Raw genomic sequence first — 27,633 nt, 5'->3', positions numbered from 1 at the left:
CTGTGTTGACGAATTCTCGCGGATTCGTCGTCTTTACCACCGCACAATCTGAAGTAATACCACTGTGCAACTCAGGACTGCATTCCGTAATAGAAATCCCGTTATAAATGGAAGGGAGCGTATAAATTGCATGTTCCAATCACTCACGGGTCTTCAAATGAGAAGGATTGTGCCCCATGAGTGCACTTTCAGTCCACGTGTCTCCTATTCCAGCTTTGCACTGAACCCAATGTAAAACAGTTAAATACACAAAGACGCACCAACCTGACAATTTTCCTGCATGTCTGGAGATAAATTAATTTTCCTTGTCTGCATAGCTTTTTCATGACACCTGCAATAATAAGCAATCTAAATACTATGGTTTACTGAATTATACAAGGTACTGTGCATAAAAGGGTACGATTACCAACTGGAAAGTTGAACATTAATGCGAGTGTAGGCACACACCGGATTGTAGCCAGTTAAACTGGTTCTACGGCGACAGAAAACCTGACTTGCTTTCCTACAGCAACTATTACCCCTTCTTCTGACCCTCTACCAGGAAGTACTTTAACATAAGGAGAAGGACTGTTAGGATGGGAAACAGCGACTCTCTCCAGGCGGTAAGACCACTGAAGACCACCAGCCAAATCTCACCATGCATGAAGCCCGTGGTCAGCAACGTTAAAACCTTTGGTGTTATCAGTTGATAAGATTTGTCCTAAGCCCAGCATGTAATTACAATTACGCGTAAAACACCCCAGTGTCTATTTCCTTTGAAGTTTGCGAAGATTTGGTATAGCACCTAAAATTTTGACAAACTTCTATGAATGAATAATGGAGAGTATATTGACCAGTTGCTTCCAACCCTTCAGTGGAGAACCTGACAGAAGTATTGGATGTGGCTAGTCCATCGTGGACAAAACATCCCTATTATTATTGAGTAAATCTTCACAGAGTGCTGTCCCAAGAAAACAGCATCCATCAACATGCTCCCACCACACAGGCCATGCTCCATTCTTGCTGCTTCAGGACGAAGGATCCACACCACGAATTTGAGAAACAGTTATTACCCTTCAGCCTTCAGGCTGTTGAACCAGGGGGGATAACTTCACGCAAGGTTTCTCACCCCATCATCAAACTGTTCCCACAACCTAAGAAGTCGTTTGAAATGAATCCTCAACTCATGTTGTCAATATTTACTATTATGTGGCGACCCACTTTCTGGCACCCACGAACAGTCTCACGAAACAGCGCGCGCAGGCAGAGGGCCGGCAGCAAAAAGGGCGCCAGGCCATCTTCACCAGCAGGGCGAAAATCCCGCGCGCAGAAAGGGTCTGGGAATATACATTCCCCACAGCAGTCCCGCCCCAGGGAGGGCGGGAACGGGAAGGCTTTAAAGCGGGCAGCGAAGTTTGAATAAACCTCTTTCATCGCAACTCTAACTCACCGACTCCGTGTGGTTATTCTAGCGCTGTGTGTAGCACATCGCTACAATTGGTGACCCCGACGGCCCAAACGATATTTGGACCAGAGATGACCAACGCTGCATCTGTTCACGCAGTTTCGTTAAAACTGCCAAGCTTCTGGACGCTGCGACTCCAATTATGGTTCGAACAAGCAGAAGCACAATTCTGCATTTGGCAGATAACCTCAGAGTCCACTCGCTACTACTACGTGCTGAGCTCCCTCGACCAGGAGACTGCTGCACAAGTTGAGGAGTTTATACAGTCGCCCCCGGAGGACGGCAAATACACAGCATTCAAAGCCCTGCTCATAAGGACTTTCGGACTCTCACGGCGCGAACGAGCACGCCGCTTAATGCACCTGGATGGTTTGGGAGACAGGCCGCCGTCAGCATTAATGAACGAGATGCTGGCCCTGGCTGAAGGACACAAACCCTGCCTCATGTTTGAGCAGGCGTTCCTAGAGCAACTGCCCGAGGACATATGCCTGCTGCTGTCCGACGCAGATTTCAGCAAACCCCGGGAGGTGGCGGCCCGAGCAGATGTGCTGTGGAATGCCAGGAAAGAGAGAGGGGCATCCGTCGCACAGATCACCAAGCCGCGTGCCCAACGACAGACCTGACCAGGCCCGGCAGCAGACCCTACAAAACCCGGCGACGGGAGTGAGGAGCCCAACGAACAATGGTGTTTCTACCACCAACGGTGGGGCACGGAGGCCCGCCGCTGCAGACCGCCCAGCAAATTCCCGGGAAACGCCAAGGCCCAGCCGCTGCCGATCGCTACGGCGGCTGGCCATCAGGACAGCCTCCTGTACGTCTGGGACAAGCAATCGGGCGCCGCTTTTTGGTCGACACCGGAGCGGAGATCAGCGTCTTACCTCCAACGAGTTACGACACCCGCAACAGAGAACCGGGACCCACCCTGAGGGCCGCTAATGGCAGCACAATACGAACCTACGGCACCCGCACGGTGCGGCTACAGTTCAGCTCCAGCCGGTTCACGTGGGACTGCACACTGGCCGCCGTGGCCCAACCACTGATGGGGGCAGATTTTCTACGAGCCCACAGCCTGCTGGTCGACTTGCAAGGGTAGCGATTAGTCCACGCCAAGACTTTTCAAACGTTCTCCCTGGGTGAAGCACAGTCGCCAGCCCCACACCTGGACTCCATCACGCTGTCCGACGATGAATTCACCAGGGTCCTGGCGGATTTCCCATCAGTAGTGACACCGCAGTTCACGGCAGCCATGCCCAGACACGGAGTACAGCACCACATCCCGACCCAGGGACCACCCCTCCACGCCCGTGCTCGAAGGCTTCCCCCGGACAACCTCCGACTGGCGAAGGAGGAGTTCAAGAAGATGGAGGAATTAGGGATAATACGACGGTCCGACAGCCCATGGGCCTCCCCCCTTCACATGGTGCCCAAGGCAACGGGGGGCTGGAGACCGTGCGGTGACTACCGCAGACTGAACGAGACTACAATGCCAGACCGCTACCCTGTGCCGCACATTCAAGACTTCGCAGCAAACCTACACGGCGCAAGGATCTTTTCCAAGGTAGACCTCGTCCGGGGATACCATCAAATCCCTGTACATCCGGACGACATCCCCAAAACAGCACTTATCACCCCGTTCGGACTTTTCGAATTCCTCCGAATGCCGTTTGGTCTAAAGAATGCCGCACAGACTTTCCAGCGGCTAATGGACGCGGTGGGACGCGACCTGGACTTTGCATTCATCCATTTGGACAACATCCTCATAGCCAGCAGCGACATCTGTCCTACATCCCCGAGTACACGACGGACATCCGACATGTCTCTGGAAAGAACAATGTCGTTGCAGACGCACTTTCCAGACCTACCATACAGGCCCTGTCCCAGGGGGTGGACTATGCAACGCTGGCAGAGGCACAGCAGGCAGACGCTGAGATCCCCAGTTACAGGACTGCAGTCTCCGGTTTGCAGCTCCAAGACCTCCCCGTAGGCCCAGGTGAGAGGACCCTACTATGTGACGTAGCTACCGGCCAACCCCGCCCCGTCGTTCCAGCAGCCTGGCGCCGGCGGGTGTTCGAATCCATTCACAACTTAGCGCACCCCTCCATCAGGACAACTGTCCGGCTGGTCTCCAACAGGTTCGTGTGGCATGGACTTCGCAAACAGGTCAGTGAATGGGCCAAAACGTGTATCAGTGCCAAACGGCCAAGGTGCAGCGGCACACCAAGGCTCCACCGCAGCGGTTCGAACCCACCCGCCGGAGGTTCGACCACATCCATGTGGATATCGTGGGGCCCCTGCCAGTGTCACGAGGAGCGCGATACCTCCTAACTATGATAGACCGGTTCACCAGATGGCCAGAGGCAGTCCCGCTCAGCGACACCACCTCCGAATCCTGCGCCCGAGCACTGATCGCAACCTGGGTAGCACGCTTTGGGGTACCGGCCCACATTACCTCCGACAGTGGCGCCCAGTTCACCTCCAGCCTGTGGTCGGCTATGGCCAGACTTTTAGGAACACAGCTACACCACACAACTACCTACCACCCACAGTCGAACGGACTAGTGGAGCGCTTCCACCGTCACCTGAAATCGGCTCTCATGGCCCGCCTGGAGGGTCCTAACTGGGTGGACGAACTTCCCTGGGTCCTGCTCGGAATCCGCACGGCGCCCAAAGAGGATCTACACACCTCGTCGGCCGAGTTGGTGTACGGCGCGCCCCTGGTCGTCCCAGGAGAGTTCATACCAGCCCCAAGGGGGCAAGAGGAAGAACCCACAGCAGTCCTGGACAGACTACGGGAGAGGGTCGGTAACCTAGCCCCCATCCCCACTTCACAGCATGGACAGAGCGTACCCAAAGACCTGCAGAACTGTAAGTTTCTTTTTGTACGACGGGGCGGACACCGGGCACCGCTACAGCGGCCCTACGAGGGGCCGTTTAAGGTGATCAGGAACAACGGGTTCACGTTCGTGCTGGACATTGGGGGGAGAGAGGAGGTTTTCACGGTGGACCGACTCAAACCGGCCCATGTGGACTTGGCGCAACCGGTCCAGGCTCAGGCACCGCGGACCAGGGGCAGACCTCCCAAACAGAGGCCGATCCAGACTGTGGACATTGGGGGAGGTATCGCCGGTTCTGGCGGGGGGGGGGGTTATGTGGCGACCCACTTTCTGGCACCCACGAACCGGCTCACGAAACAGCGCGCGCAGGCAGAGGGCCGGTAGCAAAAAGGGCGCCAGGCCATCTTCACCAGCAGGGGGAAAATCCCGCGCGGAAAGGGTCTGGGAATATGCATTCCCCACAGTAGTCCCGCCCAGGGAGGGCGGGAAGGGGAAGGCTTTAAAGCGGGCCGCGAAGTTTGAATAAACCTCTTTCATCGCAACTCTAACTCATCGACTCCGTGTGGTTATTCTAGCGCTGTGTGTAGCACATCGCTACAATATATTATATTTATTGATTTATTATTTTAAGTATTATTGTTTTTTACACAGCTCAAACTGGTAAAAACTTGGGTACGGGCATAGCATAGCACGCTCATTTGTCAATTGCTAGGAACTTTCAAATTATTGTTAAGGTGTTTTCTATTGTGGTTTCTGAAGGCTTACATAGATATTACTGTGTTTCCTTAGTTGTTTAATGCTGTTGTATATTCCCTTAGGATAGTACCAGATGCATATATTACTGGGATTACGTGGGGATGTCTTCCATGAAGGGTCATGTTCTTCCATTAGTTAACGTTTTCTTCAAAAGTGATATTTGTTGTCTTTTAAATATCAGTTGTTTCTGCGTCCAGCTAGATGCAGTCTTTTATTGATTCCGTTGTGTTTCTTTAATTTACTGTGTATGCCCACAAAACAAGGTATCTCAGATTTTCTTTTGGTCTTGTACATGTGATATGGTAATCAATTTACTTTGAACGTTGAAACTTGAACGTAAACTTCATGAGTTCAGAGAAGGAAAATATATTCACACCAATAAATGTTGTATAGTCATGCTACAAGTTGGCACCGTTAAATAGCATCGCTTTGCACGTATCTCCGAAGGAAATTGTCCGATATCCCCGTTGAGGGCTACTACAGCATGGGTACTTCAGTAGACAATATAACCTGTACAACCTGTGACCTGTACAAAAAGGACGGGTTACACTTAAATCCTCGGGGGACCAATATCCTGGCAGGGAGATTAGCGGGGGCTACTGAGGTGACTTTAAACTAGAATGGTTGGGGGGTGGGAATCAAATTAAAGCGGCTAGGTGTGAGGAGGTTAGTTCACAACAGAGGGATGGGAACCAGTGCAGAGAGACAGAGGGGTGTAAAGTGAGCGTAGAAGCAAAAAGTACAAAGGGGAAAAGTAAAAGTGGCAGGCCGACAAATCCAGGGCAAGCATTAAAAAGGGCTAAGAGAGTTGTAAAAGAGTGCCTGAAGGCTTTATGTGTCAATGCAAGGAGCATTCGTAATAAGGTGGATGAATTGAAAGTGCAGATTGTTATTAATGATTATGATATAGTTGGGATCACAGAGACATGGCTCCAGGGTGACCAGGGATGGGAGCTCAACGTTCAGGGATATTCAATATTCAGGAGGGATAGACACGAAGGAAGGGGAGGTGGGGTGGCGTTGCTGGTTAAAAAAGAGATTAACGCAATAGAAAGGAAGGACATAAGCCGGGAAGATGTGGAATCGATATGGGTAGAGCTGCGTAACACTAAGGGGCAGAAGACGCTGGTGGGAGTTGTGTACAGGCCACCTAACAGTAGTAGTGAGGTCGGAGATGGTATTAAACAGGAAATTAGAAATGTGTGCAATAAAGGAACAGCAGTTATAATGGGTGACTTCAATCTACATGTAGACTGGGTGAACCAAATTGGTAAAGGTGCTGAGGAAGAGGATTTCTTGGAATGTATGCGGGATGGTTTTTTGAACCAACATGTCGAGGAACCGACTAGAGAGCAGGCTATTCTGGACTGGGTTTTGAGCAATGAGGAAGGGTTAATTAGCGATCTTGTCGTGAGAGGCCCCTTGGGTAAGAGTGACCATAATATGGTGGAATTCTTCATTAACATGGAGAGTGACGTAGTTAATTCAGAAACAAAGGTTCTGAACTTAAAGAGGGGTAACTTTGAAGGTATGAGACATGAATTAGCTAAGATAGACTGGCAAATGACACTTCAAGGATTGACGGTGGATATGCAATGGCAGGCATTTAAAGGTTGCATGGATGAACTACAACAATTGTTCATCCCAGTTTGGCAAAAGAATAAATCAAGGAAGGTAGTGCACCCGTGGCTGACAAGAGAAATTAGGGATAGTATCAATTCCAAAGAAGTAGCATACAAATTAGCCAGAGAAAGTGGCTCACCTGAGGACTGGGAGAAATTCAGAGTTCAGCAGAGGAGGACAAAGGGCTTAATTAGGAAGGGGAAAAAAGATTATGAGAGAAAACTGGCAGAGAACATAAAAACGGACTGTAAAAGCTTTTATAGATATGTAAAAAGGAAAAGACTGATAAAGACAAATGTAGGTCCCCTGCAAACAGAAACAGGTGAATTGATTATGGGGAGCAAGGACATGGCAGACCAATTGAATAATTACTTTGGTTCTGTCTTCACTAAGGAGGACATAAATAATCTTCCAGAAATAGTAAGGGACAGAGGGTCCAGTGAGATGGAGGAACTGAGCGAAATACATGTTAGTAGGGAAGTGGTGTTAGGTAAATTGAAGGGATTGAAGGCAGATAAATCCCCAGGGCCAGATGGTCTGCATCCCAGAGTGCTTAAGGAAGTGGCCCAAGAAATAGTGGATGCATTAGTGATAATTTTTCAAAACTCGTTAGATTCTGGACTAGTTCCTGAGGATTGGAGGGTGGCTAATGTAACCCCACTTTTTAAAAAAGGAGGGAGAGAGAAACCGGGGAATTATAGGCCGGTTAGCCTAACGTCGGTGGTGGGGTAACTGCTGGAGTCAGTTATCAAGGATGTGATAACAGCACATTTGGAAAGCGGTGAAATGATCGGACAAAGTCAGCATGGATTTGTGAAAGGAAAATCATGTCTGACGAATCTCATAGAATTTTTTGAGGATGTAACTAGTAGAGTGGATAGGGGAGAACCAGTGGATGTGGTATATTTGGATTTTCAAAAGGCTTTTGACAAGGTCCCACATAGGAGATTAGTGTGCAAACTTAAAGCACACGGTATTGGGGGTAAGGTATTGGTGTGGGTGGAGAATTGGTTAGCAGACAGGAAGCAAAGAGTGGGAATAAACGGGACCTTTTCAGAATGGCAGGCGGTGACTAGTGGGGTACCGCAAGGCTCAGTGCTGGGACCCCAGTTGTTTACAATATATATTAATGACTTGGATGAGGGAATTAAATGCAGCATCTCCAAGTTTGCGGATGACACGAAGCTGGGTGGCAGTGTTAGCAGTGAGGAGGATGCTAAGAGGATGCAGGGTGACTTGGATAGGTTGGGTGAGTGGGCAAACTCATGGCAGATGCAATTTAATGTGGATAAATGTGAAGTTATCCACTTTGGTGGCAAAAATAGGAAAACAGATTATTATCTGAATGGTGGCCGATTAGGAAAAGGGGAGGTGCAACGAGACCTGGGTGTCATTATACACCAGTCATTGAAAGTGGGCATGCAGGTACAGCAGGCGGTGAAAAAGGCGAACGGTATGCTGGCATTTATAGCGAGAGGATTCGAGTACAGGAGCAGGGAGGTACTACTGCAGTTGTACAAGGCCTTGGTGAGACCACACCTGGAGTATTGTGTGCAGTTTTGGTCCCCTAATCTGAGGAAAGACATCTTTGCCATAGAGGGAGTACAAAGAAGGTTCACCAGATTGATTCCTGGGATGGCAGGTCTTTCATATGAAGAAAGACTGGATGAACTGGGCTTGTACTCGTTGGAATTTAGAAGATTGAGGGGGGATCTGATTGAAACGTATAAGATCCTAAAGGGATTGGACAGGCTAGATGCAGGAAGATTGTTCCCGATGTTGGGGAGGTCTAGAACGAGGGGTCACAGTTTGAGGATAGAGGGGAAGCCTTTTAGGACCGAGGTTAGGAAAAACTTCTTCACACAGAGAGTGGTGAATCTGTGGAATTCTCTGCCACAGCAAACTGTTGAGGCCAGTTCATTAGCTATGTTTAAAAGGAAGTTAGATATGGCCCTTGTGGCTACAGGGGTCAGGGGGTATGGAGGGAAGGCTGGGTTCTGAGTTGGATGATCAGCCATGATCATAATAAATGGCGGTGCAGGCTCGAAGGGCCGAATGGCCTACTCCTGCACCTATTTTCTATGTTTCTATGTTTCTATAACTTTGAGACTATTAAAAATCTATTAATATTCCAGAACCAAATAGTTCTTGAAAGATCATTCCCAATGCCTTCACAATCTCTCCTGTTGCCTTTTTTCAGAACCCTGCGGTGTAGTCCATCTTGTCCACGTAACTTATCTACCTTCAGACTTTTCAGCTTTCTAAGCACCTTCTCCTTAGTTATAACAAGCACACTCACTTCTGCCTCCTGACACACACGATTTTCCGGCATACCGTTGCTGTCTTCCACAGTGTACACTGACAGAATTAACTTCTGTTCATTCGCCATTTCGTTGTCCCCCACTGCCTCCCCAGTGGTACTGGGATCCTCGTTGTTATTTTTGGCTAGCTCACATTCATATCTCATCCCTTTTCTCATTATGGTTCTTTTTTCATTTACCTTCTGTTGGTAATAAAAAGCCTCCTAATCCTCGAACTTCCCACTTTTTTTGTTATACTATGTATCCTCCCTGTTGTTGTTATGTTGTCTTTGACTTCCCATGTTACAGACGGTTGTCTCATTTTCCCTTTAAAATACTTGTTCATCTCTGGGTTGTATCTGTCCTACGCTTGCAATTTGCTCCTAGAAACTCTACCCATTGCTGTTCTGCCTTGCTTCCTGCTTGTGTCCCATTCCAATCTATATTGGCTAACTCCTTTCTCACGTCTTTGTCATTCCCTTTAGACAACTGTAATACTGATAAACCTGGCTCTATCATCTCCATGCAAAACTGCATGGTGAATTCTATCACATGATCACTGCCTCCCAAGGGTTCCTATGCCTTAAGTTGCCTAATCAAATCTACTTCATTACATGGAGTGATTGGGTCATGGAAAAGTCGAGCACAGAAACAGGAGCTTCAGCTAAACTAGTCTATGACGAACTATTTAAACTGACTAGTCCCATCGACCTGTACCAGGACTATAGCTCACCTTACCTGCCATCCATGTAGCTACCGAAACTTCTCCTAAACGTTGAAATCGGGCTCTTATTCAGCACTTGCACTGGCAGCTGATTTCCAGAAAGGATTAAACCACAAGCTGTTCTAAAAGCCGTCTCGTAAGCATTCTATAAACTCCCTCTCCTGGGATCTAGTATCAACATGATTTTTCCAATCTACCTGCACACTGAAATCCCACATGACGATCGTACCATTGTTCTTATTGGGTGCCGTTTCTATTTCCCACTGAAATTCTTATCCATCCTGGTTATTTGTCGGAGCGTGAATATACTCCCAGCAGGAATTTTTTGCCCTTGCTCTCTCTTTAGTGTACCCATAAAGAATCGACATCTTTGAATCCTATGTCACTACTTTCTAAGGATTTGATTTCATTGTTTTAACCAGCAGTGTCGTCCCACCCTCTCTGTATTCCTGCCTGCCCGTTTGATAGAAGGTGCCTCTCTGGATGTTAAACTCTTCTTTTGGCCACGTATCAATGATACCCACAACGTTATACCTACCAATCTCTAAATGCGCTTCATGATCATCTACCTTCATTCCTAAATTCATTACCCTGTTAGATTTTGCTCCCATGATACATTTCATCTCGTCGCGCTTACTGCAAATTTGCCCCCTCGTCTTCCTGCCCATCCTGAGTCTCACTACACACTACACTCGTATGCCCCATGCTCAGCCCGATTACTTCGATTCTTAACTCTCTGCCAATGTAGTTTAAAACACAATCCACATCACCCCACCCCCCGCCCCCCGCCCCCCGCCCAAAAGCTCTACCAAACCTGCCCGCGACGTTATAGGCTCCTCTCTGCTCAGCTGTAAACGTCCTTTTTGTACAGGTCATTACTTCCCCAGAAGAGATTCCAAAGATCTAGAATTCTGAAGCTCTACCCCCTGCACCACTTCCTCAGCAACTCATTCATCTAACCATCATCGTATTCCTGCCTTGATTAGCACATGGCATTTGAGTAATCCAGAGATTGCTAGTTTTGAGCTTCTGCTCTTCAGCATTTTCCTTAAATCCCTATAATCACCGTTGAGAACTTCTTCATTCATTCTACCTATGTCATTGGGGTCATTGGCACCACCATCCTTGGCTACTCACGCTCCCTTTTGAGAGTCTTCTGCCGCCGCATTGATACATCCTGGACCCAGGCACCAGGGAAGAAACACACCATCCTGCCTTTTCATTCGCGGTAGTAAAATTTCCTGTCAGTCTATAAATATCTATAAATATCGAGACTCCTATCACTACCGCTCTGGATGCATTTACTCCTCCCTGCTGCGCTTCAGACACCGACACAGTGCCACTGGCCAGCTTGATGCTACTGTGCCCCGATAGGTCAATTCCCCACCACTGCAGTATCCAATGGAGTATACCTGCTTCTTGGAGGAACAGTAGTAAGTCTACTGTTTATTTGAACATTCAATACTATCATACCCTCAGTATTATTCTATACCCTTAAAAATCTAGACCTCTGTGCCGTCCTCTGCAGCAAGCTTCCCGACGTCCTCATCTAGAGGCCACAGTCAATGCGATTGGAAATAATATCTCATCCTCGTTAACCATTAACACAGGGCATCTCAACTACACGTACTTCGCCAATCGCTCTACTCTCTCTACACCCATGTATGTATGGCTAGGCAAAGCTCAGACGTCATCTACAAATTTACCGAGGGTACATCTATTGCTGGCAGAATTTCAGATGGTGACGAGGAGGTGAAGAGGAATGAGATAGCTGGTGGAGTGGTATCGGAACAACAACCTCACACTCAACGTCAAAGGTTTTACTTTGATTTCAGGCAGGGAAAGTCGAGGGAACGCACAGCAGTTCTCATCAAGGGATCAATAGTGGAAATTATGAGCTATTTTAGGTTCCTGGGTGTCAACATCTCGGAAGATCTATCCTGAGCACAACATATTTACACAATTGCAAGGGAGCAACGACATCGGCTATATTTCATTAGTGAGTTCAGGAAATTTAGTCTAACTACAACGACTTTAGCAAAGCTTTACAGATGTGTTATGGAGACGTCTGGAACACCTCCGCGTAACAGACGTCCAGATCTATACTATTATTGAATTTTATTTTGGAAGTTTCCCGTCGGTGCGGGAGCAAGGAGTGCTCGAGGTCGACGGCCGACTGGAGATCGGAGTATCGGAGGATAAGCCGTTGTAGGTAGGCCGAGGAAGATCGGGACTACCTCGGCATTACCTGAGGAGGAAGGTAAAACTGCGCAGGCGCGGGAGACGTAAGCGGCGAGCGCGGAGTTTAAAAAGAGGCCCACTTTCAGTTGCGGACAGCGGAGTGCGCGGGAGCAGAGTGCTGGGCTTTGGCTCAGTGGACTTCGGCGTAAGGGGTCTTCGGTGAGAGGTAATCACTGAGCCTGAGTACGTGCTTGCTGAGGAAAAAAGGTAAGGTCGGTAGGTACTTTTTCATTTATTCTGATTAATCTGGGATCAGGTAATGGGGGAGATAGTTAGAGCAGTGGTGTGCTCCGTATGCAGTATGTGGGAGGTCGGGGTCAACGCAGTTGTCCCTGATGACCACACCTGCAGAAGGTGCATCCAGCTGCAGCTCCTATCAGAGCGAGTTAGGGAATTGGAGCTGGAGCTGGAAGAACTACAGATCATTCGGGAGGCAGAGACAGAGATAGATAAGAGTTATCGGAAGGTAGTCACAGCGAAAAGATGGGAGGCAGGCAACTGGGTGACTGTCAGGAGATGGAGGGGGAGCAGGCAGAGAGTGCAGAGCACCCCTGTGGCCATTTCCATCAACAATAAGTATCCCGTTTTGGTTACTGTTGGTGGGGATGACCTACCAGGAACAAGTTGCAGTGGTCCTGTCTCTGGCACTGAGGTTGAACCCTCGACTCAGAAGGGGAGGAGGGAAGAGAGGACAGCGGTAGTGATAGGGGATACTATAGTCGGGGGGCAGATAGGAGATTTTGTAGGGGAGATCGGGAGTCTCGGGTGGTATGGTGCCGGGGTCCGGGACATCTCAGATTGGGTGCAGGTTATTCTCGAGAGGGAGGGCAAGATTCCAGATGTTGTGGTCCATGTAGGGACCAATGACGTGGGTAGGAAGAATGAGGGGGTCCTGCGTAGTGAATTCAGGGAGTTAGGTGCGAATCTGAAGGGGAGGACCTCCAGCATAACAATCTCAGGATTGCTACCTGTGCCACGTGCGAGTAAGGCGAGGAACAGAAGGATTATACAGATCAATACATGGCTGAGAGGATGGTGCAGGAGGGAAGGCTTCAGGTTTTTAGATAATTGGGCTTTGTTCCAGGGAGGGTGGGATCAGTTCCGACGGGATGGTTTACACCTGAACTGGAGGGGTACTAACATTCTTGCAGGACAGTTTGCTAGTGCTGCTTGGGGGGGGGGGGTGTTTAAACTAAGTTTGCAGGAGGCAGGGTTCCAGAATGTCAGAGAGGATAGCGAGATGAATTATAAAAGAGAGGTGGGGACTACACAATTCCGGAATATTAAGTGTGAAGTAGAGAAAGGTGAGGCGGAACCAGTGATAAGGAGGATACCTGTGCAGAGGGGTGGTCTGACATAGCATGGAGTTAAATGTGCAGAAAGAGTAAGTAAATTTAAGAAGGACAACAAAATTCAAGGGGCATATAGCCCGGTGAGAGTTCGGGGAGCTGGGTTATGCACAATAGGCAGCGATTTAAACAGAGAGAGGAGAAATGTGTTAAAAATTCTATATCTGAATGCACGAAATGTCAGAAATAAGGCGGATGAGCTTCAAGCTCAGGTGCGAATGGGTAACTATGATGTTGTTGGGATAACGGAGACATGACTGCAGGGGGATCAGACCTGGGTATTGAATGTACAAGGGTATACGTGCTATCGAAGGGACAGAAAGGTGGGCAGAGGGGGTGGTGTGGCCCTGTTGGTGAGGAATGAGATTCAGTCCCTTGCAAGGGGGGACATAGAATCAGGAGAAGTAGAGTCAGTGTGGATAGAACTGAGGAACAGTAAGGGCAAAAAGACCCTAATAGGTGTTACCTACAGGCCCCCAAACAGTAGAATGGATATTGGGTGCAAGTTGAATAGGGAGTTAACAATGGCATGTGGCAAAGGAAATCTCACAGTAGTTATGGGGGATTTCATCATGCAGGTGAACTGGGAAAATCAGGTTGGTACTGGACCCCAGGATAGGGAGTTTGTAGAGTGCCTACGGGATGCATTTTTGGAGCAGCTTGTACGAGAGCCGAACAGGGATAAGGGTATTCTGGATTTAGTGTTGTGCAGTGAACAGGATTTGATAAGTGATCTTGAAGTAAAGGAGCCATTAGGAGGTAGTGACCATAATATGGTAAGTTTTTATCTGCAAGTTGAGAGGGTTAAGGGCAGATCAGAAGTGTCAGTATTACAGTTGAACAAAGGAGACTATGGAGCCATGAGGGAGCAGCTGACCAAAGTTGACTGGTCGGATATCCTAGCAGAAAAGACAGTGGAACAGCAATGGCAGGTATTCTTGGGAATAATGCACAAGGTGCAAAATCAGTTCATCACCCGGAGAAGGAAGGATTCAAAGGGGGGAAAGTGGCCACAGTGGTTGACAAAGGAAGTCAGAGATAGCATAGCATTAAAAAAGAAGTATAACAGAGCTGAGGTGAGTTGGAAGACGGATGATTGGGAAATTTTTAAGGAGCAAGAGAACTTGACTAAAAAGGCAATACGAGGAGAAAAAATGAGGTATGAACACAAGCAAGCAAGGAATATAAAGGAAGATAGCAAAAGTTTTTTTAGGTATGCAAAGAGAAGGAAGATAGTTAAGAACAATGTTGGGCCCTTGAAGAATGAATTGGGAGAAATTGTTATGGGAAACACAGAAATGGCAGACGAATTTAATAAGTACTTTGGATCTGTCTTCACTAGGGAAGACACAAGCAATCTCCCAGATGTATGGATGGGCCAAGGACATCGGGTAACAGAGGAACTGAAACAGATTGACATCACGAAGGAAACGGTGATGAGTAGAGTGATGGGACTGAAGGCTAACAAATCCCCAGGTCCAGATGGTCTGCATCCTAGGGTACTAAAGGAGGTGGCTCTGGAAATTGCGGATGCATTGGTGATCATTTTCCAATGTTCCTTAGATTCAGGATCAGTTCCTGAGGATTGGCGAATGGCTAATGTTATCCCAATTTTTAAGAAAGGAGGGAGGGAGAAAACAGAGAACTATCGCCCTGTTAGCCTAATATCAGTAGTGGGGAAGATACTAGAGTCCATTTTTAAAGATGAAATAGTGGCATATCTTGATAGCAGTGATAGGATTGGGCCGAGCCAGCATGGATTTACCAAGGGCAAATCATGCTTGACTAATCTATTGGAGTTTTTCGAGGATGTAACCAGGAAGATAGACGCGGGAGATCCAGTGGATGTGGTGTACCTTGACTTTCAGAAGGCGTTTGATAAGGTACCACATAGGAGATTGGTGGGTAAAATCAGAGCTCATGGCATTGGGGGAGGATATTGACATGGCTAGAAAACTGGTTCGCAGATAGAAAGCAAAGGGTAACAGTGAACGGGTGTTTCTCGGAATGGCAGGTGGTGACTAGTGTGGTGCCACAGGGCTCGGTATTGGGACCACAGCGTCAATGATTTAGAGGAAGGTATTGTGAATAACATCAGCAAGTTTGCTGATGATCTGGGTGGCAGTGTGACATGTGATGAGGATGTTAGGAGAATAGAAGGTGACTTGGATAGGCTGGGTGAGTGGGCAGAAACTTGGCAGATGGTGTTTAATGTGAATAAGTGTGAGGTTATTCACTTTGGGGCAAGAACAGGAAGGCGGATTATTATCTGAACGGTGTCGAGTTAGGTAAGGGAGAAATACAAAGAGATCTAGGAGTACTTGTTCATCAGTCTCTGAAAGTGAATGAGCAAGTGCAGCAGGCAGTGAAGAAGGCTAATGGAATGTTGGCCTTTATTGCAAAGGGAATTGAGTACAAGAGCAAGGAAATCCTTTTGCATTTGTACAGGGCCCTGGTGAGACCACACCTGGAGTATTGTGTGCAGTTTTGGTCTCCAGGGTAAAGGAAGGACATCCTGGCTGTGGAGGAGGTGCAGCGTAGGTTCACTAGGTTAATTCCTGGGATGTCTGGACTGTCTTACACAGAGAGGTTAGAGAGACTGGGCTTGCACACGCTGGAATTAAGGAGATTGAGGGGGGATCTGATTGAGACATATAAGATTATTAAGGGATTGGACAAGATAGAGGCAGGAAATATGTTCCAGATGCTGGGAGAGTCCAGTACCAGAGGGCATGGTTTAAGAATAAGGGGTAGGGCATTTAAGACAGAGTTGAGGAAGAACTTCTTCTCCCAGAGAGTTGTGGAGGTGTGGAACGCGCTGCCTCAGAAGGCAGTGGAGGCCAATTCTCTGGATGCTTTCAAGAAGGAGCAAGATAGGTATCTTATGGATAGGGGAATCAAGGGTTATGGGGACGTCGGGAACCGGGTATTGATAGTAGATTATCAGGCATTATCTCAGAATGGCGGTGCAGGCTCGAAGGGCCGAATGGTCTACTTCTGCACCTATTGTCTATTGTCTATCGAGGAAAATACAGAATGCTAGAAATACTCAGTGGTTCAAGCAACAACTGTGGAGTTCACTGATTTTGAGGATCGATGAATTGTTTAAACTGGTGCTTTCAGCGAACTTTCAGCAGGTTCAAGAGGCCCAGTAAATGGTATTATTTATTCCCTTGTGAGCCCAGTATTGACAACATTTATCGGGGTTTCTCTGGTTCCCGCCATTTTCATGTGTGAGGCTGGAATGTGCTGCACGCTGGTTCAGCGAAGGAGAGAGTGACCATGACCATGGTCATCCACCGGGGTGTCCTCATAACCTTGTATACCTCAAGTCATATTTCTGTCCTCTGCTGTCAAAGTAATTTATTGGACAAGAAGCAGGGAAAGTTGGCATCACCTCCTACCGCATTCTTTCTCTCTCTTTCTCTCTTTTCCTCTTTCCTCTCTCCCCCTCTCCTATTTCCTCTCTCTCTCGCACCCTCTCTTTCCTCTCTCTCTCCCTATCTATCATCACTCTCCCTCTCTATCTCTATCTCTCCCATGCATACCCTCTTTCTCCCTCTCATCCTCAGCTCACCCATTCTATCCCTCTTCCCTCTTTATGCCTTATCTTTCTCCATCTCCCTGGCCATTTCTGACCCCCTGTCTTTCTCTCCTTTCCCATAAATCATTCTGCCTTTCTTTCCAGTGCGTCTCTCTTGTAATGTAATTTTAAGAGAGACTGTAAAATGTAATTTTACAGCCCCTTAATTAATCATTTTTATCGCTTGTAACAACAAATGTCAATTTTTGCAAGTGATGTTTTCAAAGATTTGATTTCACTATGTGACTGTTCCCATTAATACAGTTTCTCAGTTTTACAGTGTTTTAAAAAAGTCCACTTCATTTCTCCCGACACCCCTCACCACCTCCCCCCCCCCCCCCCGATCGTTAATTCTCTATCTTTCTCTTAATTTCCTTTGATTGTGCCACGGTTCCGACCGCTAATTTCCCAGTTGCTTCTAATTCTTTTTGATAACGGCACACCTGGTTTCCATCAAGACCTGCAGCATAAGAACCCTGGCGTTACAACCACTAGTCTCCAGATCGTTGGTTTTGCCTATGTGGTAATTAACGTTTCCCGGCTGCTTGGGACCGTGTGTTCTAAGTTTTGCTCCATTTTCAAGGCTTACCTATGAAACTTCGTCTCTCTGTGTCAAGGCTCCGTGTCAAGATCCCTCATGTTTGCTGTTCAACGTTCACGTCCGCGTAAGGATCCTAACTTAATATCCGTGCCTGTGTCCTGCACTTTGGTTCGCTTCAGTTGCTCTTTGCAACAGAACGACCTGGCCACAATGGATCCAGCGGACACGAATACCCTGCAACAAGCCCTCGCCAGGCAGGGCTCCTTACTGGGTCTGCACGATCAACTTCTCCAGGATGTCATGGAGAACCTCTGTTCCCTGTCTTTTAACGTAACAAAGATCTGTGATCAGGTGGACCGTGTATTCACTCATTTTACCCCATCCACTCCTGGAACTCTGTCTAACCAGCCCAGACAGCCTGTAGTGGCAACCCCCTACGTGTCAGCAACACCCCCGTCAAGACAGCCGCACATATCTGAACCTGTGCACAACGCTGGGGATGTGGGGAAGTGCCGGCCCTTCCTTCTGCAATGCTCCTTAGTGTTCGAACTGGAGGCATCCACGTACTCCACGTAGAAGTCAAAGATAGCTTATACCATGGGGTTGTTGCGGGGAAGTGCGTTAGCGTGGGCTACAACTGTTTGGGATAATCAACCACATATCTGCTCTGCTTTCCCCACCTTTATCGTGGAAATGAAAAAGATCTTTGACCACCCCGACTATGGTAAAGATGCCGGTAAGCATCTACTCACGTTCCGTCAGGGCTCACGCAGTGCTGCCGAATATTCTGTGGAGTTCCGGATGTTAGCAGCCGACTGGGGATGGAACGATGAGGCACTCCAAGGGGTATTTTGGTATCCTCTCAGCGACATGGTGAAAGACGAGTTGGCGGCAACAGATGACACCGACAGCCTAAATTCCCTGATCTCTCTAGCCAAGAGGTTGGACAATCGTCTCCGAGAACACCAGAGAGAAAGAACTGGTCGTTTACCACCTTTGGCCACTCCACGGCACTCATTGCCGTCTCCCACCAGCGCAAGCCTCCCTTCTCTTCCTGCTCCTAGAATAGCTCCCAGTCCGGCCGTTTTCACAACCCCGGGAGAGACACCCATGCAGCTGGGATGGAGCCGTCTTTCTCCCACAGAGCGACTCCGGAGATTGAGAGCGGGGGAGTGTCACTGCTCAAACTCCTATAGTTCTTGGGTACCCCGGGTTAAGCCACCATAATCCCCACATTGACTGGTCCACCAGGAAGATCGTCAGCCGGAGTCCGTTCTGCCACTCCACTTGTCTACAATCGGCCCTTTCCCCTGTGAACGTCACTGCGACCTAGTCTGCCGCTGAAACCCCCAACTTATCCAAGGTTCCGGCATAGTTTCACGATCTGGGAGAAGTGTTTAGCAAACAACGGGCTCTTTCCCTGAATCCACACCGCCCTTACAATTGCGCAATTGACCTTCTCCTCGGAGTGCCTTTACCCACCACTCAGCTGTATAACCTGCCCCGGCCTGAAAAGGAAGCAATGGAGGCTTACCTAAATGACTCTCTCGCGGCGGGCATTATCTAACCCTTATCTTCCCCTGTAGGCGCAGGTTTCTTCTTTGTGGGGAAGAATGACGGCTTACTGCTCCCCTGCATTGACTGCCAGGGCCTGAATAGCATAATCATAAAAAATAAGTATCCACTGCCCCTAATCAACTCTGCTTTCGAACCCCTCCATGGAGCCACCATCTTCTCTAAGTTGGACCTACGAAGTGGCTACCACCTGGCAGGATAAGGGAGGGAGATGAGTATAAAACAGCTTTTAACACTCCTCTCAGTCACTTCGAATACCTCGTCATACCATTCGGTCTCAACAATGCCTCCCCCATCTTCTAAGCTTGATAAGCGATGTCCTTAGGGACTTTATTAACCGTTTTGGTTTTGTTTATTTGGACGACATCTTACGGTACATCATCGAGAGCGGGTAAGTGAGGGCGGATCCCGAAAAATCCGGGTGGTGGCGGAGTTTCGAAATCCCATGACATTCAAGCAACTCCAGCGATTTCTGGGGTTCGCGAACTTCTGTCGTCGCTTCATCAGGGATTACAGCGGGTGGCAGCGCCCCTTACTTGACTCCCCTCTCCTGCGGCCCCTTTTCACTGGGACCCTGAAGCGGACTCGGCCTTCTCGGAGCTGAAGAGGTGTTTCACCTCCGCTCCCATCCTGGTTCAACCAGACCCCTCTAGCCAATTCAATGTGGAAGTCGGTACCTCTGACTCTAGAGTGGGAGCGGTCCTCTCCCAATGCTCCGGCCCAGACCAAAAACTCCACCCCTGCGCCTTCTGTTCTTGCCAGCTATCCCCCTTCGAAAGGAACTACGACATAGGGAACCGGGAGTTACTGGCCGTCAAACTCGCTTTGGAGGAATGGAGGCACTGCCTGGAGGGAGCGCAACATCCATTCATCGTCTGGACTGATCACAAGTATCTCGCATACATCCAAACCGCCAAACGCCTGAAATCCTGCCAAGCCCATTGGGCATTATTTTTTGACCATTTCAGATTCACACTCACCTATCGTCCGGGGTCCAAGAACAGGAAGCCCGATGCTCTCTTCCATCAATACGTCTCCGAGGAGGGCCTTCCCAACCCCGAGCCCACCCTTCCACCATCCCGTCTAGTGGCTGCCCTCACCTGGGCGATCGAATCCATACTCAAAGAGGCCCAACGGACTCAACCTGACTCAGGCAATAGACCCTCCAATCACCTCTTCGTGCCTGACTCTGTCCGGTGTCAGGTTCTCCGGGGGGGGGGGGGGGGCAACCACTTCTCGTTCCGCCTGCCATCCTGGGATCGATCGAATTCTGTCCGTTCTGAAGAGACATTTCTGGTGGCCCTCCATGGACGGACACTGACACCTGTTCCTTCGTCTCTGCCTGTTCTGTTTGTGCCCACGGAGCAGCCTCCCATCAACCACCTGCTGGGTTGCTTCGTCCCCTACCTGTCCTTAGCCACCCTTGGTCTCGCATTGCGCTGGATTTTGTTACTGGACTACCCCATTCACATGGCAACACTGCCGTACCCACCGTGGTGGACTGCTTCTTAAAAACTATGCATTTCTTAGCCCTTCCCAAAATCCCTACAGCCCGTGAGACAGCCGATCTCTTTGTTCATCACGTCTTCCGCCTTCATGGAATTCCCACTGATATTATTTCTGACTGTGACATTCCCGCACATGAAATTACATTGCTGTGCCTTCTGTTCAGGCCCATCTCCGCCGGTGCCGCGAGATCCGGAAGGATACACGCGCGGCCCTGCTCCGCGCAGCTGACAGCAACAGGAGTATTGTCGATCACCATCACCACAAGAACCCCAGCATTACAACCACTGGTCGCTAGATCGTCGGTATTGCCTGTGTGGTAATTAATGTTTTCCGGCTGCTTAAGACCGTGTATTCTAAGTTTTGCTCCAGTTTCAAGGTTTACCTATGAAACTCCGTCTCTCTGTGTCAAGGCTGTGTGTCCAGATCCCTCCCGTTTGCTGTTCAACGTTCACGTCAGCGTGAGCATCCTAACTCAAACTCCGTGCCTGTGTCCTGCACTTGGGTTCGCTTCATTCACTCATTGCAACACCCATACCCTCGGGCCAGCGACTGCGCCACCTGCACTACATCACAAACAGACAAGAACTGCATTGATTTGTTAATTGTCCCTCAATAAAGACTCTATTAACACAGCACTGGTCCCAGCTGCATCAGCAGCGGTTACATACACAAGCTGTTCGCGCCTGAGAACAGCTATGAGGCATGGGTTAACTGGGCTGGCCAGTGTTTGACCGTCAGGATGGGTTTCAGGGAAAAGGACCATGTCCCATGCCATTAATGACTGATTTTCAGGATCCCATTCTCCGACTCCCATCAACCAATGAGAGCAGATCTGTAGAAAAAGAGCGTTACACATCCAAAAATTGCAGGATATTGTAAGATAATGTTTCAGAATTAAAAATAAGCCAAATGCTTTACAGTGGCGTTATTTGACAAACATTGTTACCGAATCTTATGAGCCAAAAATGTATACAGCTGAAATTCCATTACACAATATCCAACCATCAGTGTACTGGTGGTGTTGAAATGCAGGGTGGGTGGTGATGAACTAAACGATGAACAACAGAACCGAGAAGGTTCGTGCCACACAGGGCCCACAGTCAGTGATACCGATCATTAGAGTGAGGATAAGAATCAGAATCAGGTTTAATGTTCTGGTTTCTGTCGTCAAATTTAATGTTTTGCGGCCACAGTATAGTACAATGAATACCTAAAAACAATTGTATATATTTAATGTTGAGCATACAATGTAAAATAAATAAAAATTACAATATTTTTGCAGTATATAAATTTGCTGTTTATAGAATAATAAAAAAACTAAATTTATTATTGTATTATATAAATACATAGAACACGTAATTTATCAATATATACTGCATGTATAATATACTACTTATTTAATTGAATTATAAATATTATATATAACAAAACAGCGATGAAAAAGTGATGTGGAGTTCATCCGCTGCTTCATTGTCCGTTTAGAACTTAATGACAAAGGGGTAAAATATGTTCTTTAGTGTTTGAGTGTTTGTCTTCAGATTCCTGTACATCTTCCCTGATGGTAGTAATGAGAAGAGAGCAAGTCCTGGGTGATGGGGGTCGTTAATGATTGATGCTGCCTTTTTGAAACAGTTTGCACATACTGCCTTGCCATCCAGTCATGGCACAGGACCGAAAAGAGTGTGAGAAGAATAGTTCATCTCCGCCAAATTTGCGATTCTGTAGCACAGTAGGTAATACAGAATCCATCGACTGGTCAACACCACTCTGAATCCAGGCAGTGCTACACTGGTCTGGTTGAGCAGAAGGACGGAGAGTGATTGTGGAGAAGGTTGGCCCATTAGCGCTGCAGTGCAGTGAATGACAGTTACCCAACGATTACTCAATGCCACTATCAAACCACGCAGCGCTACAGTGATCTATAGCCTCAGCAAGAACAAATGGGTCCCACTGAGAGCAAACTCAACTGTATGGTTAGGGCTTCTCTGCGAAGGGGCAACTGCATCTCACAATAACATACGCAAAATGCCAAAGGAAATCAACAAGTCAGGCATCATCTATGAAAGGAATAATGATTCTACGTTTCGGATTGAGACCCTTCCTCAGAATTCCCAATGAAGTGTCTCTGCCTGAAAAGTCAACACTTTATGCACCCGGCCCAAAACGTCGATTGCATATTCAATTCCATGGACGCTGCCTGACTTGTTGAGTTCCTCCAGCACTTTCCGCGTGTTACTGTGGATGTCCAGCATCTGCAGAATCTCTTGTGTATATCTCACAATGTTCAACATTGAGCCACCGATATTGGGCACTTTTACATGATGTAAACTGACACATATACATGTGCAATCACATAAAATGAGTTTATATGGTTTGCAATTTTGACACTGTCAATAGCTCTAAATTGAAAGAGCTTGCAGTCGGGAATACCGTGGTATGTACGTTCAACAAATCGAAATTCCAAGTCCCCCACTTTAGGCCTGGATTGCGAAGAGGAAGGTACCTTCAATATTAAACGTTGCATGGTGTATTGGAGATGCTGGCTGGATTCTGGAATGTTAGTTACTGTCCAAGAGCTCATTCAAGAAGAGCATGTCAGACGTTGTTTGAACCTTTGATGGATTGGGGGGGGGGGGTGAGGGGTCTCAATAAATTTCCAGATTGGTTAATATTATAGACCTCTCTATTTTAGGGCACAGAAACACAATGGTACAAATGCCATGTGTCAGAAGATAAAGAAAGGATGAGCAAGATGCTTAGAGTATGAAGGATCTGATTAAAATAGACACACTGAGACAGGTTCATAGAGTACGACGGCACAGAGAGAGGTCCTTAATCCTATCTAGTCCATATTAACCTGTCTAGTTCTATCATCCTGCACCCGGACCACAGCCCTCCGTAAGACTCTCAACAATGTATCCCTCAAATTTCTCTTAATTTTTGAAATCGGATATATAGCCAAATCTTCCACTGGTAGCTCGTTTCAGACTCTCGTCGTCCTCTGAGAAAAGACGTTCCCTGCATGTTTCCCTGAAACATTTGAATTTTCATCCTTAAACCATGACCTCTTGTTCTGGTCTCTCCCGACATCAGAGGAAAAAATGCCTACTTACAGTTACCTATCTCTACACCGCTGGAAGGTATCAGGGAGACTAGAAACACTGTGTAAGAGAAGAAAAAACTGCAAACGTAGGTAGGGATCAATTTCAACCTGAGAATAGAGGCATCAAAAAATTAACAAAGAAAACGGTCCTGAAATTATGCAAATGTACAAGGAGGTAAAATAAACTTCTCTGAAATATAATAGACAGACAGAATAACGTGGTGATCAAGGCCGACAGTGGTTGAAAGAAGATTGCTTTGGAGAAGCAAATAGCACTGAAAGCCAATACTTCTTCGCCTCGTAAGGTATTATAGGGGTTGTAATTGTTCATATATTCCTGAGTTCAACATATTGTAGAATTAGTGCCACATACTAACTAATACTAAATATAAACCCGCATCTTGAGTGAGAAAGGACACTGATACAGAGAAATAAAAGGAGAGAAAGTCAGAGAGAAATAGAGAAAGAAAGACAGAGAGAAGGAGAGCGATTGCGAGAGATAGTTATGTGTCACAATAGTGAAGATATTACTTGATATCGACGAGATATGCCTAAGTAAGGCCCAAATATTTTCCTTTATTTGAGTAGGTTGAGACTGAATTAGTTGCAGAGACGTTACGAGTTTCAATCAGCAAAATGAGACGGGCCTCTGCTGGGTAAATCCTGCAATGATTGACTTCCAACAATCCCAATCTCTGAAAGGTCAAAGTAACCAAACCTGCGCCGCGTAAGTCAAGTGGGAAAGTACACACAGTGGGAGAGACAGAGCCAGAGAGAAAGAGAGGAGCAGCAAGAGTTACATCGAGAGAATCGAAGAGCTTTTCGTGGAAGTTCTTTAAACTGTCTTTTGTGTGATCAGTAGAGTGGATAATTTTACTCACCTCGACACCTAGTTGATTCCACAAACTTTGGACTCGCTTTCAATAATTCTGATACTCATGTTGTTGTCGATTTATTTCTCCATTCATCCATCTAGCTAGCTAGCTAGCTATCAATTTATTTATTGTTTTATTTCTACATAGTTCATCTTCTTTGGCACATTGTTTGTCCGTCTCCCTTTTTATGTAGTTTTTACATTGATTCCATTGTATTTCTTAGTATCTATTTTGAATTCACACAAGCATCTGAATCGTAGAGAAGTACATAGTGACATATACATATTTTCATAATATATTTATTTTCAATCTTGAACTTTATGATCCCCAGTCTTGGGGCATTATCTAAATTTACACCTTAATTTAATCAATCGAGTAGGTTCTGATCAACGGCCACCACTAGATATTGATGATGAAGGTGACAACAAGGTGGGGTATTAAATTATTGTGGGGATTTAATAAATTTGACCTTGAACAGTTTAAACCTCATTAACTATTGGGACGGATTCCACGGGCTGAATATCCCCTTCCCACATTGTGGCGGATAGGAGCTCCCGAAATGGATGTCTGGATTCCGTTTACACTAAGTAATTATCAACATGCTACAGGACTGGATATGCGATACAACTGAATAGGAAATATTTTTGAAGTTAGAGGTTCAGATTTCAATGATCAGTTGGGTTGCCATTGAAATTCCAACGGACGGGTGGTCAATCGCCGCCCCATACCTTCCCTGGCGCCTCCACTCATTAACATTCCGATTAATAAGCAGACTACAGGGCTCCGGTTTTCCAAAACTAGAACCGGAACCGCGCCCTGTGTTTGCAGAAGAGTTCACGATTCAGTCGGAAATTTGGGCGCTGTTTCCGCCTGTCCGGAGGAATATTCCCAGCGATATATCCTCTGTGCTCTCTACCGGTCCTTTTACCAGGTAAGAGTCGTGTTGCTGTAGTCACAGATGATCGGTTAAAAATACGATTATTGCTGATTTTCTAGCGCGAGTTAAGTGATCTCTGAGCCTTCTGTTCGCTCGATTTCACGATGTTTCTTTATTTTGTTTCATCACAGGTATCCTAGCGGTACGAGTCCTTAATCAGATCTCAACGTCCGGTCCTTTTTCCGAGGGACAGACCACTCACATAGAATGTAGGATGCAGGACAGTAAGATTGAAAATTACTTCATATTCTGGTACCGATAGTGTCCCGCGGAGAGACCGGGGAGGTTGTTAGAACATCAGCCGGACAGTAATATTTACAGAAGGTATGGGATCGCAAACCCTTTCCAACCATCCAGGGACACGTCCAGCAACAGTCACGTCCTGACCATCAGCAGCATAGAGCCCCGGGACTCCGCTGTTTATTACGGTGCTGCGTGGGATAATGGATTGATCTTCGGTCCAAGCACTATCCCGGATATAATGAGTAAGTGAATGCTTCATTCTGTTACAAGCAATTCCCAGAACAACCGCTCTTTTTCCCCGCTGCTATAGATATATCTATCCAGGGAATGATTGTGCGTCTCTATGCCCAGGGGGAGTTCGATCTGTCTAAAATAGGAACAAAAGCCCATTTAACCCCTCCAGTGAGCCATTATTGAATTTCAGGACCTCGTTAACACATGGTAAATCCCGGCATTCAATCGTTTCAGTTTGAGGTCATGTATGTCAAAATCAACCAGGCATTTTCCCGTATTTAAGCCATTGAACCTAGCTCCAGTATTGATGGAATCGGAAATACCACAACACGCTCTTATCCTATCTACAAAATGTGGTCACTAAGTTTTCCAGGATATTCAAAACTGCTTTAAAAGTTAGCCGCCGCGTTCAGAATCTATCACTTCAAGTTAATACTTTCAAGGGGGTCGCGAAGAAGATCGTAACAGTGCAGATAAGTATTAAGGAAAATACTGAACTGAGAGCGGGCTGGTTACAGAGAGGGGGAGGAACGCTGGGGTTTGTTCGTGTCCGGGGAGAAATCCCAAGCTGAACCGCTTCAGATCTACTCACCGGCCCTCTCTTCTTTTCCGCCATTTCCTCTGCCATCACTGGACGAGGAGATTTCGTCAGCCTGAAATGATATCTGGGGAGTTACCGTAACTCTGTGCGGAATTCGCCTCAGCAAAGGAGCTAACAACAAGAAAGCACATGATTCGTGGTGGGGGTCTGTGCGAGTTTGAGGTAAAACTCTGCTGGAGTGAAAAGTGGGTTCGAAATCCTGAGTTTGTAGAGCTCCTTCACAGAGTCGAAAAAGTAAATCGACAATTCGATGCCCAGTTAGAGATTTTGGGAACAGCAACCATTAATCCACAGAAGGGCAAACAACCTGCGTGAACAGTGTTCAGTGGAATGAGTGAAGCTCCTCGCTCATCACGCTTGGATTCCAAGATTTCCCGCACGGCAACACAGTGAAGCGCACTTGATAGCTGTGGTTATCCTAGATATTCCTCACTGACGTTCATGCACCGAAAGAATGACCGCATCCTCCGCCACATATTTTACTGCTTGCGTCAATACTCGGTGGTTTGTGATTATTTCTGTGCCGGAGTTTTATTTTTCTCCCGTGTTACAGCAGTCCACAAATTAATATAAATTTTATACCCCTCAGTCTCCTATCTCACACACAAGTATCGAATCCCTGAAGCTCTGGCTTCTCCTGTTCCCTCTCTCCCCGGAGAAGACCGGCTCGGGTTCGGCCACACTGTCCTGCCTTGGTGGAGCTGCGCGGGAGCGTGGATGGAGACGAGACGGAGAGCGGGGTGACGACAGGTGCTGTGTCCCGGACCCGCAGCAAACTGGAAAAAGGGCACGACCTATTCCCGCAACGTGAACCGCAGCTCGCTGAGCTCGCCTCTGCGAAACGCCATCTCTTCGTCGCCCTGTGCGCAGTAAGGCATCGCGGACTCGTAGCACACGCGAATTGTTTGCCCCAATTTAATGCAGTGAAACAACGCTATGTAATGTAATTGTATAGTAATATCTACTTCTGTGAGCAAACAAATGTTTAAGAACTTCCGCAATTAGCGCGATGATTGTCCATCTTTGGCGACGCCTATTTATCTGCAGAATTATCCCCACCGTGCTGTGTCTGCACTTCCACTGGGTGTAGAATGGGGCGATCCTGGCCTTGGCCGGTTACAATGTCGTGACTGGATCGTGTGTAACACAGCTCTTAATAAA

At 47.4% G+C, this 27,633-nt stretch overlaps 1 pseudogene; it reads left to right on the top strand.

Moving 5' to 3' along the window:
- LOC134357984 (uncharacterized) overlaps positions 1 to 17,971 on the top strand; it is a 52,384-nt pseudogene extending 34,413 nt beyond the window's left edge.
- Positions 17,972 to 27,633: the final 9,662 nt, after the last annotated feature.

The sequence above is a fragment of the Mobula hypostoma genome, chromosome 2 (assembly GCF_963921235.1).
Source record: "Mobula hypostoma chromosome 2, sMobHyp1.1, whole genome shotgun sequence".
Classification (NCBI taxonomy): Eukaryota; Metazoa; Chordata; class Chondrichthyes; order Myliobatiformes; family Myliobatidae; genus Mobula; species Mobula hypostoma.
Note: the sequence above shows the minus strand (reverse complement) of the source record. Positions and strands in the feature narration are given on the sequence as shown.